The 11,881-nt window shown below is 42.8% G+C and overlaps 1 non-coding gene across 1 annotated transcript; it reads right to left on the reverse strand.

The window, feature by feature from the left end:
• Window positions 1-221: 221 nt before the first annotated feature.
• Window positions 222-328, reverse strand: LOC118492606. Its single transcript, XR_004894612.1, has one exon. It is a non-coding gene; the product is annotated as a small nucleolar RNA R71 (small nucleolar RNA).
• Window positions 329-11,881: the final 11,553 nt, after the last annotated feature.

An 11,881-nucleotide genomic window follows, 5' to 3' on the forward strand; every position in this document is an offset into this window, starting at 1 on the left:
CTGAGGACCCGAACGTCCATCTCTCGCGCTTTTCAGCTATTTGCGACACATTTAAGGAGCAAGGTGTCACCGAGGATGCCTGCAAGCTGCGCCTATTTCCATTCTCGCTCGCTGACCGCGCTCATGCTTGGTTGGAATCCCTTCCTGCGGGATCCATCACTATCTGGGCCGGTATGAAAGAAAAATTCTTAGGCAAATACTTTCCCCCTTCTAAAACCGCTCGTCTAAGGAGCGTGATCCAAGACTTTCGCCAAAAGGAGGGAGAGTCATTCTATGAGACATGGGAGCGTTTCAAGGAGTTACTACTTAAGTGTCCTCATCACGGATTCGAGGATTGGGCTTTAGTTGAGAGGTTCTATCATGGTGTGAGGCCCACTACGAGGAATATGCTGAATACTACTGCTGGTGGCAATCTGCTGACCGCCAAGACACCTGATGAGTGCATGGATATGTTTGAGGATATAGCGATGAGTAGCTACGAGTTTCCTGAGTCTAGAGATTCATCCACCACACATAGAGGAGTGCACAAGGTCGATGAGGTCACCAGGATGCAAGCACATATTGACGCTTTGCAAAAGCAGGTGGGTGATATGAAGGTACAGAAGGAGCAGCTATGCAAGATATGCACTAGTAGGCATGACACGACCACGTGTCCTATTGCTCTTACTGAGACACCAGAGCAGGTAGAGTTTGTGGGTAATCGAAATCAAAGAAATTTTGGGGAGCTTTATAATTCGAATTGGAAGAATCACCCGAATTTCAGCTGGAAGAACAACAACCCACCGGGGTTTCAGCCGCGTCAGAGTTTGTTTCATGACGCAGTAGCAGGATCGAGTTCAGGTGCGAATAACTCGACAGTAGAGGAGATGCTAAGGAAGAACCAGGAGACGTTAGCTCAGCAGACTCAGTTGCTTACACAGTTCATCACGCAGGGGGATGCTCGACATCAGGAGACATAGGCGAGGTTCTTGGAGCACGAGACTTACATGAAAAATCAGAGTGCAGCATTCCAAAACCTTGAGAGGACTGTAGGTGCGATGTCAGAGAAGTTGAATCAGAGACCTCCTGGTGGTCTTCCCAGTAGCACTGTCGAGAACCCAAATGCCACTGCGAAAGCCGATACTACGAGGAGTGGTTGAGGAGCTGTAGAGGTCGAGCCGGTAGTCGATGAGGACCCAGAGGTCGACGAGGAGATTGATATGGAGACACCAGCTGGCAAATTGCACCCTAGGCTGCACCCAGCAAGTACAGCACAGTCCAGCGGGTCTCCAGTAGAGAAGTAGGATGCAGAGAAGGAGCCGATGAGGGTGTACAAGCCGACACCCCCTTACCCTGGTAGGTTAGTGAAGGGTAAGGACGCGGAGCAGTATGGTCGTTTTATAGAGATGCTGAAGAAGCTACACGTGAACATTCCGTTAATCGAGGCTTTGGTGAAGATGCCGAAGTATGCAAAGTTTTTGAAGGATCTTCTTACGAATAAGAAGAAATTAGAGGACCTTTCGACTATCACTCTGAGCGAGGAGTGTTCTGCCGTCTTGCAGAACAAGCTGCCGAAGAAAATGACTGATCCTGGTAGCTTTACCATCCCATGTCTGATTGGGAATCTTACTGTCAGCAATACGCTTGCTGACCTAGGTGCTAGCATAAATCTCATGCCCTATTCCATATTCGCTAAGCTTGACCTAGGAGAGCCTTCCCCTACGCGCATGAGTATTCAGCTCGCCGATCGATCGGTGAAGTATCCAATGGGAATCGTGGAGAACATGTTGGTGAAAGTCGACAAGTTCATATTTCCAGCTGACTTTGTCATTCTTGACATGGATGAGGACTCTGAGGTCCTGTTGATCTTAGGTCGTCCATTCCTTGCCACTGCACGAGCAGTCATTGACGTATATGATGGCAAGTTGACTCTTCATGTCGATAAGGATGAGGCATTACCTCAGTGTGTCACCACGACACAGCTGACGACATTTTGGTCCACCATAGGAGATGGTGCGTGGGTTTCAGGGATTCCAGCCTCGCAGATCAGAGATCCGGTCATTCGCTTTCTACATCGGATTCTAGCTTGCACTATACTTTCTCGATACATGAGTCTCGAGAAAGTTACATATCATGATCTGTTCACGTTATATTGCATGGTGGAGGGCCAGGAGGCCAATTTAGCAGTGTTCTTACTTCACGCCTTTGACAGAGCTCGAGGACGCGGTACAGACTCCATGATCTGTATGGGATCATACATCAGTGTACTTGCTGAGAGCTTGGGGGTGTATCAGGACGTCCCACTAGGATGGTTGCATGAGGAGCATGCCGAGTCACTGTATAGGCTGCGTGACATGAGGCAGATGATGCAGTTGTTGGCACCGGGCGATCCGCCTAGGTTTCTTGAGCCTCGGGCCGTGTAGTTGGTTATTGGGGCCGGAGGTGAGGTACAGGAGGAGGTCCCGGTGGTAGCACCATGTTTTAGGCATGGTGATATGGAGAGAGCTCGGGTTAGGGGTGCTGGAGCCCCTAGAGCAGCAAGGTCAGTGGATGAGAGGTTGGATAGTTTGGAGCAGTCTGTAGAGCAGGTGATAATACAGTGGTAGAGATGAAGACGATGCTTCAGCGCATCATTGATCATTTTCACATTCCTCCACAGGATCAGCCGTCACCACCAGGCCTGCAGTAGTCCGCATCAGCAGGATTTTTGGGTTACCTTTGTACTTTTCCTTTTCTTTTGTTTTGATGATCATGGTCTGTATTTGTTACATATATTTGGGGGTACTGTAAGGGTAACCGGTTGGGTTTGTTGTTGTTTGTGTACTTTGTATATTTTATTGTATATTATGGTTATCTTTGATTTATTGCTTCTAGCCGTGCAGTTTCATTATACAGGTTATATTATGATTGTTGAATCACGTAGCTGAGCAGTTTGAGTGTCCACGGGCAGTATATCACGCATATCAGGGGAGTTTCAGTTTCACTTTTCCTGATTGTTGTTGTTGTATTTTCTTTCTTTATTTCCTTTTTGTTCACATTGGGGACAATGTGTCTTTCAAGTGTGGGGATGGGGGAATTTTGTAATTTGAGTCTGTAAATACTCTTTTATAAAAAAATTACAAAAAAAAAAAAATAATAAAAAAAGTTGGTTTTATGAGTCCCGGTCCTTTAGCGCGTAGAAAACGAAAAACTTTTCAAAACGTCGGTCAAAAGCGGTTTAATTGTCGAATTTACGAGTTGGAAAGCACGTGTTTCTTTAAGTTGTGGGATAGTAGGTTGACGGAATCGGTTTTTGGGAAGTAAAAGGGTTTGGGATGCCTAGGATAGTGGATGGAGCCGAAGAGTTAATTAGTTGTGCATTATCGATATCGGTAGCCCTTATTTACCACATGATAGTGAGATTTGAGCCTTTACATGTTCATATTTATATGTTCACTACTTTCGTTTCATGTGTTTACCGATTTTGTTGCATTACTTTAGAACTTGTGCGTTTTGATACAGTTTGAGACCTTCGGTTAAGATTTGATATGGATATGATAGAGGCATTAGGATCACCTTGTTTGTGTTACCTTTGTGTTTGACCTGTTTCACCACTACCCTTAGATACACCACGTTGAGCCTAGCCTTTCATTTGTTACCCGTTTGTGATGTGATAACCGGATCGTGTTATGTGATTATTATATTCGAAAAAAATGAAAAATGAAAAAAAGGAAAAAAATAGAATAAAGTTGTGGGTCAAAATGACCAATATGTTAGTATTTGTTTCGTGTTTATCCGGTTTATTTTGTGATTATGTGTTTAGCCCATTATTTCCGAAAAAAAAATAAATAAAATACCTACCCTTAGCCCTTACCTACCCAATAAAGTCCTCTTGATCCGTGTTAAATCTTAACAAATAGGTGGAATTCTGATTGGCGTACAAGCTTATGATAGTGTGCTTCATAGTTTGGTTTTGAGAGTTCACTCAAAATAACATATTTATCAGCCGAGAGATGAGTGATATTGTGAGGGGTATTGACATTGCATGATTGGTTGCTCGAAGGTAAGAAAAGCTTGATTAGGTAGGCCCGTTTTCATTTAAATGTTATGATTCGCCACCTTTTGAACGTTGTAAGTATTGCGATACTTTTGTGTTGGATGACTTTGTAGTTCGCTTTATAACTTGTTCGAGATTTACGTTCTTGTTAAAGTGTTTAAGTTAGACATGCTGCTTAGGATTTTGCTTAGGGACAAGCAAAAGGTTAAGTGTGGGGATGTTTGATATGTTCATAATTACACATATTTTTCGTATCGAATTCCTTACATTTTGATTGGTTTGTATGTGGTTTTCTCGCGATTCGGATACTTATTTGTTTAGATTATGGATTTGCATGGGTTGATGATGAACCTGCTAATTTCGCGGTGAAAACGGAAGAAAAATGATGCAGCGAAAGGAACACGGAAAGACGTGTCGTAAAACGAGAAATAAAAGAAAAATATTGCTGAACAGTACACTTTACGGATCGTAAGGACCAGGCCATACGGTCCACAAAGGGGAAGCGCGCGCCCAGAAACCCTAGATCCTAACGGACCGTCAAGCCAGGTTCATACGGTCCGTAAGGCTATCGAATTTCGCAAAAAAAATTATAAATCAATTGCAGCCGATTAGGGTTGGGACATTAACGTAAGGCAGGCGATTTTGGAGCACTTGTGGACGAATTTGAGGCATCTCGAAGCTGTGCAAGAGGCTTGGAAGCTTTCAGTTCGAGTTTTGGACGTATTCGGTTCGTAAAACATTAGTTCTTCGGTTTCTTTTCGTCTTGAACTATGAATTCAGTTTGTTTCAGACCTTGTTTCGTTGATTTCTTGAATATTATGAGTAGCTAAACTTCATAACTACCTAGGTTTTGATGAACTAGAGGATTGTAATGCGTTTGTGACATGTTTTCGGTTGTTTGATGTGATTTACATAACTTTTCTTTGATTTTGATCTTGATATTGCATGTTGGTATGTTTTGGTTATTTTATTAGTCAATAAATTCAGCGGTTTAGGCACGAAGAAATTTCCCATAGACTTAGAATTTAATTTAATTCGGTTATCTTAGGATTTTCGGGTTAGATATTGTGTTGAGAAATTGACCAAGTTGACTAATAATTAAAATCACTATATTAAAACTTGCATCCTCATCTTGTGACTCGAAAGACGATTAGGGTGAGCTAGGTTATTAGCTAATTATTGGTGGGTAGATTGGGTGACCGATAGCTCGGGCTCGTTTATTGCATCGTAATTAAGGTTTCCTAGGATTTCAAATATCAAAGTTGGGTTTGTTTTGCGATTTGAGGGTTTTGGGGGTAAGTTGCTTTCATTGCTTGATCTTCGTAGGATTTGGTATCGATAGCTCGAGCCGGTTCGTTCTAGCACTTCACATTTAGTCTTGTTTCCTCATTTGGGACATCTCTAGCGGGGGGTCAATTGAGGGAAATAGATATTTAACCGTTATCATTGTTATATTAGCATTGCATGATTCTAGGGATTCGACACCTAGGTAGCCTTTATCTCATATATATTTGATCACAATTTGCTCGCGTATTTGCTTCGTTTACTTGCTTTGTTTCTTACGTCTTCTTATTTAATTTAGTTATTATTTAATTATTAAAAATCACTTCCAAATCAAACTTAAAAATTGACTTTTTATTCGACAAAGGTTCATTATCTAGAGTTTGCATATAGTGTCCACGGATTGATATCCGGTCTTGCCATCTACACTACACTGTGACCGGTGCACTTGCCGATTGTGTGTGGTTTAGGTTGTGATTCCATTTTTAAAACTTGTTCGAATTTAATATACACATTTTCACACATCAGCAGCCCCGATAGCTCGTGCTCCTTACCGTTTAGCACCTGGAGAATTGCAGGAGTTGTCTAATCAACTGCAAGAGTTACTGGATAGGGGATTTATTCTACCCAGCTCTTCGCCTTGGGGGGCACCAGTTTTGTTCATAAAGAAGAAAGACGGGTCCTTTCGCATGTGTATTGATTATCGGGAACACAACAAGGTGACTGTCAAGAACCGTTATCCATTGCCACGCATCGACGACTTGTTTGACCAGTTTCAAGGGTCAAGTTTTTATTCGAAGATCGACTTAAGATCGGGCTATCACCAGATGAGAGTCCGAGAGGAGGATGTTCCTAAAATGGCTTTTCGAACACGTTATGGGCACTATGAGTTTTTAGTTATGCCGCTTGGATTGACGAACGCGCCAGCGGTCTTCATGGATCTCATGAACCGTGTATGCAAACCGTATCTCGACAATTTCATTATAGTATTCATCGACGACATTTTGATCTACTCGAAGAGCAAGGAAGATCACGAACGGCACCTGCGTCTTATTTTGGAACTCCTGAGGAAGGAGCAACTCTATGCGAAGTTTTCTAAGTGTGATTTCTGGATTCGAGAGGTACACTTCCTTGGCCATATTGTGAATGAAACGGGAATACACGTGGATCCTACTAAGTTTGATGCTATAAAAAATTGGGCGGCACCAAAGACTCCTTCGGAGGTGCGACAATTTCTTGGACTCGCTGGGTTCTATCACAGGTTTATTAAGGACTTTTCGAAGATCGCCCAACCTCTTACTTCATTGACACCAAAAGGCGTTGTATACTCATGGGGAACGAAACAAGAAGAGACTTTCCAGTTGTTAAAATAGAAACTCTGCAGTGCACCGATCTTGTCTCTACCTGAAGGTACAGAAGACTTTGTAGTATACTATGATGCTTATATACAGGGTCTTGGTTGCGTGCTGATGCAACGCAACAATGTGATAGCTTATGCCTCTCGACAGTTGAAGGTTCACGAGAGGAATTATACGACACACGACTTGGAGTTGGGAGCCGTAGTATTTGCGCTCAAAATCTGGAGGCATTACCTGTACGGTACTAAATGCACTATTTATACCGACCACATGAGCCTTCAGCATATTTTCGACCAGAATGATTTGAATATGCGACAGCGTCGCTGGGTAGAACTTTTAAATGACTACGACTGTGCAATCAAGTATCATCCGGGTAAGGCCAACGTGGTAGCTGACGCTCTCAGTGGAAAGGAATCGAAACCCAAACGTGTTCGCGCTTTGCAGCTCACCATTCATTCTAACCTACCTGACCAGATCCGTTCTGCACAAGTTGAAGCGTTGAAGGAGGAAAACATCGAAGCAGAGTACTGAGAAGAGATCTGACGGCAATTATTATTTTATGGAAAGGGTATGGATCCCTTTGTTTGGTAACCTTGGAGATCTTATGATGGACGATGCACAAGTCTCGATACTCTGTTCATCCGAGTTCGGATAAGATGTATCAGAATCTCAGAATCATGTATTGGTGGCCGAAGATGAAAGCTCACATCGCAACCTATGTGAGCAAGTGTTTGACCTGCTCAAAAGTTAAAGTGGAATATCAGAAACCATCTGGATTGCTTCAACAACTAGAAATACCCATGTGGAAATGGGAACAGATCGCAATGGATTTTTTCACTGGGCTACCTAGAACTCAAAGCGGGAACGGTACAATTTGGGTGATCGCTGATCGTCTCACGAAGTCATCGCACTTTCTAGCAATCAAGGAAACAGATAAGTTCTCACAGCTAGCTGCAGTCTATCTTAAGGAAGTGGTTTCTAGGCACGGGGTGCGGACCTCTATTATTTCTGACCGTGACTGGCGTTTCATCTCAGATTTGTGGCAGTCGATGCACAAATATTTCGGCTCGCGTCTCGATATGAGCACGGCTTATCACCCGCAGACGGATGGTCAAAGTAAGCGAACCATCCAGACACTTGAAGATATGTTACGAGCATGCATGATTGATTTTGGCAAGGGTTGGGAGAAACACTTGCCGCTGATAGAGTTCTCTTACAACAACAGTTACCATACCAGCATTCAGGCAGCTCCATTCGATGTATTGTATGGGCGGAAATGTCGTTCACCTCTCTGTTGGGCTGAGGTGGGTGATAGCCAGGTTACAGGCCCGGAACTTGTACTCGAAACCTCCGAGAAAATTGTTCAGATCGGGAGTCGTATGGCGGCAGCGCGTGATCGCAAGAAAAGCTACGCCGATAAGCGTAGAAAACCGTTGGAGTTCGCAGTTAATGATAGTGTTATGTTGAAGGTCTCACCCTGGAAGGGTGAGGTGCGTTTTGGGAAACTTGGCAAGGTTAATTCACGTTATGTTGGACCGTTTAAAATTCTAGAAAAGATTGGCAAGGTGGCTTACAAGCTTGAGTTACCTGCTGAGTTGGGTAACGTACACGACGTTTTCCACGTGTCGCAGTTAAAGAAGTGTTTGTCGGATGAGACACTTGTGGTACTGATATGCGCAAAATGCAACATATAAATTACATCAATTATGGCATAAAACTAACCCTTTTTTAGTCCTATTGTTGGAAAAAGTGTGTTTTTGTCTTCCTTTTGTATTTTCAGGATTAAATGAGCTCAATTGAACAAAGGAAGCAAAAAGGCGGCTAAATCTAACATAAATACAAGAAAAGGAAAAAATGTGGCATGCCCGACACCCCGACGGCATCTTCCCAAGCAAAAACAAGAGAACAGTAGGCTGAACACGCCCCGTGCTCAAAGAGCACAGGGGCGTGCCCAAGTGTCTGCAGAAAAGACAAAGTTGTAGAAGCATCTATCACCCACCACGGGGGCGTGCCCAGCGGACACGGGGCTGTGGTCAACTCTAAGATTCGCAGAATCTAGGAAAATCTTGATAGTACAGATACGCTTCTACACACGGGGTCATGCCCAGCGGACACGGGGGCATGGTCAACTAATGCAGACAAACTGCAATTAATGAAGAAAGAGAAGATGGGCGGACACGTGGCCGTGTCGGGGCTTCTATGCAGGCTATAAATAGGGGTGCTTGGCTCATTTTCAAACCATCTCTTGGCAAACCACCTCTCTCACGCTTCACCCACCCACCACCACCATCACAACCCACATCCACCACCATCATCCATCATCCATCATAGAGTGTGTGAGTAGTCTCGGGATCCAAGATTGATCGTAAGAGTTCTTGGCAATCAAAGGCCATGTTTGCCTAAGTCTCTTACATAACTTGGTGAAGACAAGTGTCTAGTGTAATACTTTCTATTTTTAATCTTTTCGCACTTTTTATTTGGTTATGTATTAATGACTTTAATAACTAGTTTCTTATGTTGAAGGTGAATCTTCCTTATCATTTATCCATGGTGTCTTGGCGTTATTTTACTGTCTATATAAAATAAAAGATTTTCACCATTCATATCTCCACGGTCTATATGGAGATATGTTGGCTACCTGGTCAGGGGTTAAGGGAATGGTTTGGTAAGAGTCTTGCCTTGTTCAGTGTATAGATCCTGCAAGGACCCGGGTCAACTTTAGTAGGACCTCCTTCAATACCCACTGGTATTGGATGGCGAGGGTCCTAACTCCTTGATCCCCTCATATGTAAGCTACTATTAAAACTTTAACCCGGCTACTTAAGACTGTATCCCTGCTGACTCAGACTACTTAGCCGAGGGTAACGTGACCTTCAAAAGAGGGGCCTACCACATTACGCATTAATAACTTAATTAATTATCTTTCAATAATCCAACCCTTTAGGATTGTATCCTTGCTGACTCAAACTACTGGGTTGAGGGTAACGTCACCTTCAAAAGAGGGGCCTACTACAATAACTAAGATAATCTCTTAAAATGAGCAAAAGTGCGGAAATAATCAAAGGTTACACTAAACACGAGTCGGATCCAAGTGATTCATCTTGTCTATCTGTTTTTGTTTTTGTTTTTATTTTTATTTTTATATTCAACATTTTTAGTATTTATTTTCTTGTTTAAAACATTTTTCTAAACTTTTGATTTGAGTAGACGTTGAGGATAAACCGATATTAAAAGCTCTTGTGTCCTTGGACGACCTTGGTATCTTACCAACACTATACTATGCTCACGATGGGTGCACTTACCCATATGTGTGTTTGGTGTTAGTAAAATATCGTGTTTTATAAATTTAGAACTTGACTAACGTGTAAAAAGGGCTAAAAATATACATAAAAACCTATAACACCACACGCGCATCAAGTTTTTGGCACCGTTGTCGGGGACACAAGGATTTTAAGAAAGTTAGGAATCAACAGCCTAATCGTTTTTCTTATTTCTATTTTTTTAGGATTTTTCTCAGATTTTCAGCTTCTGCAGAACTCAGCACGGGTTGTGCCCGCTAAACACCCCCGTGCCCAATCTTTGGTACTGGCAATCCTGTTTTAAGTCAGAAAGTAGCTGAACATGGGGCCGTTCCCACTCAACACACCCCGTGCCCAAGCTTCGGTTACTGAAAACAGAACCGTAAGATCCCGACGGTTGGTAATTTCCCACACAAACATGAGTGATACTAATATTTTTTACTTTCGGCACTCTTATGGTACGTGGTGTCAATTATGTGGTGGCCCTCATAAAGATTTAGAATGTTATTTTCTAAATTATAAGCCCCATTATATAGACCCATTGTTTTCCTGTAGCCTTAAGAGGGGCGAAATAAAAATAATCCTTATCTCTCCCTCGAATGCTCTCAACCGAATCTTATAGGAGAAATGCTTCTTGATGAATTATTTCAACTAGATGATTTAATTCTTAATTGGTTAAAAGAACTTGAGTTGAACTTTCCATCCCAAGACGATACCCAAAAAGAATTGTTGGGATCACATTCGAATAAAAACAACTTCGTTGTTCCCGATATTACCTCTAACTCTAGCGAAGACTTGAGCGATAGTCATCCCTGTGTCGATTTTGGCGTGAAGGACTCCGCATCGACTTCGTTCGGTGTATACATAGACTTGAGCGATTCGGCATACACCTTCTTTAACGAGAGCCAGGGAAAGGATTGGACTTGTCCACCTACATTTAGCATAGGAATCACCCTCACCGACAACCTCTTGCGTTCTCGTCTTAATCTAGAACAATTAAGGTATCTCAGGCACTTTGGGGTTGTTCCATCCAGTAAGGAGCCGCCCGATCCGGATAAATTCCTTAGAAATAGACAAAACTTCATAAACAACCTCTAGACACGGGGCCGTGTACAGGTCAGCACGCCCCCGTGTCCACCAAAAGATTCCCGTCTGACATTTTGTCAGAATACGGACAAAATGTGTCAGGGTCTTGTTTGCACACGGGGCCGTGTCCAGCCGACACGGGGCCGTGTGCAGCGTGCTGTCGTTTTCTATAAATGCTGTCAAGAATCCGGATCCTCATAGGGACAGAGATTTGGTGGGATCCTCACACATACCATCCTAGGTATTTTCTAAAAGAAGGTTCTCAACAACCATCTTGTCCTTTCCTCTCTTGTCCATTCCCCTCTTCTACATTTTTTTACCTCAACACCTCCATTAGAGCTTGGGAATCACCATGATTCCAAGCTTTATTGTGATGTTTGTTAGGTTTTATGCAAGGAATCTTGTTAAAAATAAGTTTTATAACATTGTTTTAAGTTATTTCTGCTAAAAAACGCTTCTTAAGTTAGAAAAATAATTTGAAACTCCAAGATTCCTTGTTCCAAAAACCTGCATAAAGGTGAACATGGGGCCGTGCTCATTGAGCACGGGGCCGTGTCCGAGGTTACTGTTTCATTAAAATGAACTCTTTTCAGTTTGTTTTCATAGAATGTCGAGCCAAAACAGTGGAACTTTGTCAGCACATTCCAGAAACAGTCGAAGAGAACGGAGGTCCTCAATCGAAGCAACTCTCGTACGCTACATGATGGCATTACGTGAAGCTCTTGATGAGATGACATCGGTAGAGGAGGTCCTCATAGACCGTATAAATTATCTTACAGTGGGGTTGGAAAACAGTTTTCAAGAAATCAACCTCGTGCACCAGAGGTTGAACATTCTTGTGA

The sequence above is a fragment of the Helianthus annuus genome, chromosome 5 (genome assembly GCF_002127325.2).
Source record: "Helianthus annuus cultivar XRQ/B chromosome 5, HanXRQr2.0-SUNRISE, whole genome shotgun sequence".
NCBI lineage: Eukaryota > Viridiplantae > Streptophyta > Magnoliopsida > Asterales > Asteraceae > Helianthus > Helianthus annuus.